Genomic DNA, 4,553 nt, shown 5'->3' with positions numbered 1-4,553 from the left:
CAATCAATTTAATATCTTCAATAGTTAAATTTAACCAGTAGGGGGGGGGGTTGCGCAAATAGAGCGCTGAGAGCAGAAATTTTAAGCAAGCAATCTGTTTAAAATCAAAAAGAAACGTTTGTATTTAAATTCATTTTGAGTTTGATTCCCAGTTTAAGATTACATGTAATTATTTTTATCATATTAATTAAATACTTAGTACCTGTCGATGGTAATGGTAGTGGTAATAATATAAACGTTATGTATTGGTAATGTTTATTGATAATGGTAATCGTAATAGTAATGGTATTGGTACTGGTAATGGTAATGGCAATTGCAACGGTAATATTATACACATTGGTAATTGGTAATGGTTATTGATAATGGTAATGGTAATAGTTATTGTATTGGTACTAGATTTGGGAATGGCAATTGCAACGGTAATTATTATTGGTAACTGGTTATAATTAAGTTGTTAAGTAATGGTAATGATAATGGTCAATGTAATGGTAATGGTATTTTTTGCTAACCCAAAAAAAAAATTCAAATATTTAATACCTATCGATCATAATGCCAATGGTAGTGAAAATGATAATTAATTATGGTATTGGTATGGTATTAAAAGGAGTAATTAGTAATGGTTATTGCTAATGGAAATGGCAATTTTAATGGTACTGGTATTTGTAATAATAATGGCAGCGGTAATGGTTATTTTCAACTGGTAGTAGTAATGGTAATGTGAATGGTCATAAGTAATGGTAACGGTAAAGATAAGAGTAATTGATATAGGTATTGGTATGAGTAAAGGTAATTGATAATGATACTGGTAATGGTAATGGTAACGGTAGTGTGTATTGCATAGTATATTTCTCTGTGTGCGTCCCCTTAATGTCGGCGCATTTCCTCCACAACACAAAATTTCAATCAACTTAAAAATAATACTAACGAGCTATTTACGCACAAAGGAACTTTATATTTTTCTTCTGGCTTTACTTATTGTTTTTATTTCCTTACATAAGTGTACATACATTCTATATGCATACATATGTCTGTATTTTAACACATATTTGTAGCTGCCTGTTCTCATATCCTTGTAGTTGATTGACTCCTCACATTTAATTTTGTTTCATTGTGCTTTAGCTTAGTTGAGACTTTCTTTTTCCATTGTCACCGACAACAATACATTTTATTAAAGTTTTTCAAATGCACGGTATGGTGAAGTTAAAAAAAGTCTAATAAAGTCTTTTAAAGCTTTTAAGGTTTGGAAGAATCTATTCGGGTAGAAAAAACTGCATATTCAGAATTTTTAATTAACACTCAAATCTTTGCTTAAGCTTTGTTGTCATCAAACAAAAAAATGTTGCCCGTTTTTTTTACAAAGTGGATTTTAGACAAAGCTGTATATTAAATACAAAACTTGAAAACCCGCTTTAGTGGATTTTTATTTTGTCAGTCCTCCTTCACTTGGTATTTAGCGTTCTAATGATAGTATATGGTAGTGTCTGGCACTCACAACTGCTGAAGCCTTGAAAATATTTGGCCACTTGTTTATGACCTTTATTTCTTTTATTTTTTCACCTTTTTCCGATACTTTCTCGAGAATCGACTGTATGCAATCCCCGGCCAGCAAAATGAGAAAAATCCGCTAAAAAGAACGTCCCGTCGTCCATTATGCAAACCTCTCAAAAAATTTGTTTCAGCAATTAAACAACACTCTGCGGAACGTTGTCTTCACTGGGAAAAGGACCCCTCCGGCACGATGGTCGGTCACTGAATCCCATTCCTTTAAACGACTATCCAAGGTCCCTATCATGAAGGCTTTGGGAGCTGATCTTGAATTAAATATCGGCGATAATTTCGCTGCAAGAGGCCAAAATAATACAAAACCAAACACATCGAGCGCTAGCTGCCAAAAAACGTAAGGGACATTTTATTCAACATTTTGTTTTTGGTGCAGAAATTCATCCAGAATTTTATGGTAAAGGTACTTTGCATCAAATAGAAAGTTTTTACAAAAAGTTCGCTTAAGTTACTTATGCGGTAGGCGCTCGATATATAAGTAAATAAAATTATTACTGGTCTTTAACATTGGTTTATCTTATTTGGGACACCCTGTGTGAGATACAAGAAGCATTCTTTGAATATTTCAATAGTTCGCCTTTTCCCCATCACTTCGGATTCAGTAGCAGTTTAAATTTGTTTATATTTTGTTATTTACATACTCCTTTTCCCATTATTGAGCGCTTCTTCTAATTTTCTTTCACACAACTTTAATCTTAACTGTACGGCAGGTAAAAGATTATTCCACCACTTACATATGTATGTTTGTATAAAGGTCAGTAGTTACTCGGAGTGAGAAAATCAACAAATATTAGTAATCTTTTTCCTGCCGGTTGCTCAAGGTCCCACAAAGCGCTAAATCATGCATAAGGAAAGGTAACCGTTTCTTAGGGGACCTCAAGTACAAGTTAATATGATTGCCCGTATAGCTGAAGAGATAAATGCAGCTGCTTTAATTCATTTCACTGTTTTTTACTACACAAAACATTTTCACAGATTTTTGCACTTTTTTCAGCAATCTCTAATTGGTTTCATTAGGGGTATTCACGATCCGGTGTATAATGTCTAGCATGGTGCATAGCTAAAATAAATAGCATGATTGTTGTAGTTTCAAACAACAACAAAATTTTCCAATCATGTTAAACAGTACACACCGAAACGTGAATACCTCTATTGTATTTGGGAGGAGGAGAACGATGTTTGTACATATTTCGGGACGATTTTCCGTCAACCCTTGTCACATTTGTATCTACATTGTGCTATCTTCAGCACTACTTAGCATTATGACGAAAGTGGTTTTGTTTTCAAAGCAAATTGGATGAAGATGATGGAAATTCAATTTAATCACACAAAATTTTCTACATATTTAAATTCAGCTGGGAAAGTTTATCATTTACGCATTATAGGTACATGGTGCCACTCCTCGTAAATTTCTTCATAACTGTTTATTTTAAAACGTTGCTTACAGCAAAATACAACGCCAATTTTAAAGCTTCGGTAGTCACTCGTTCCTTTATAATTTTCGCAATTGGTTATGTTTCTCTTAAAGTATGGTTTTCTCTTCGGGGTAGAGGCTTCTTCCTACCATTACAGAATAATGTTATGTTGAGGTAATGTTGCTTGGTAACTTCCGCCGACAAATGTTTATACGAGGGCCCGATGGGTGCGCCCGATGGGGTCCATGCTTGTGCTCACACTCGACCATAAAAACAACCGCGGTTGTTCAGGTGCAATCTCAACGGGCTTTTACAGCATATCGTAACCGCTGACGAAACATGGATCCACCACAATACACCAGAGACCAAAGGACAATCAAGATGTGCACCAAAGATGGCCAAAGTGGGTGTGTCCTCGAAAGAGACGATGGTCATAGCTCTTTTTTGTGGTATCATTCACATCGATTACCTTGAAAAGGGCAAAACCATTTGCACGTGAATATTATTTAGAGATCTTGGATAGATAAGATATTGATTTTAAGCAATAACGACCACATTTTGCCAAGAAAAAAGTGCTGTTCCATAGAGACAATACACGGGTGCACAGGTGTGCAGTCACCATAGAAAAAATCCATAAATTAGGCTGCGAACTTTTTAGCATCCGCCATATTCCTCTATTTCCTCTTTCCAAATCCAAAAATGTATCGAGCTAAAAGGAGGTTACTATGTGGTAAAAAACAAAAACGCTTTTTTGCCGAATTTTTTCCTCGTACGTGGTCTTCGTAAACCCTCTTTCCCGAACTTAAATATCTAGAGAAAAGTAGTCTTGATTGCGTATGCGTATGTACATGAATATTAAATTACCTGCTATTGTAGTAGTTTTCTTACACACTAAACTCGAGATTAAATTTTGATTTGTTTGTTGTGAATTAATATTTCGAATGATACCCTCATCACATTTAATCGAATACTTGATGACAGCTTATAAAATTACTCAATTCCTTTTCAATATTCCTTCTTTACAGCAGCCGGATAGGTCGAAGGAAAGCAAGACACTAAAAATTTAAATAAGCACAGACTTCAGGGATTTTTCATTTTGCACTTTGCCGATTAGATTTACTTTAAAAACAATTGCATACATACATATGTACATGTACTAACTAATCGAAAAGGTGGCCCATTGGCTGAGTTCTTTACACACAAAATAATTGGTTGTATAATGTCGCCGTTGATGGGCCTTTGTTGGTCACATTAGGCCCAACTTCTAGTAGCAATAATTTTGCATCCGTAGCCAACATACCTAAGCTAATTTGGTTTTGGCAAAAATTCCACCAAGGTTAAAAAAATCGCTTAAGGTCACACAGTTATTAAAAATTGGGTGTGCAGCGTGCCCGAAGGTAAGAACATATGCTTTTAACCGACATGTATTTCAACCCACTGAATCCAAATCAGGTCATTTTCGCAAGATATTTTCATTTTCTGTGAAAAAAAAATCAAACATTGAAAAGGAAAAAATTAAAAAAGAAAGAAGAAATATTTTGTTATTTGTTTCATTTGTATTAAAGCTTGTTCTTTTGC

This window comes from Rhagoletis pomonella, unplaced genomic scaffold (genome assembly GCF_013731165.1).
Source record: "Rhagoletis pomonella isolate Grant_MI unplaced genomic scaffold, Rhpom_1.0 Rhpom_scaffold_00004, whole genome shotgun sequence".
Taxonomy (NCBI): Eukaryota; Metazoa; Arthropoda; class Insecta; order Diptera; family Tephritidae; genus Rhagoletis; species Rhagoletis pomonella.
Note: the sequence above shows the minus strand (reverse complement) of the source record.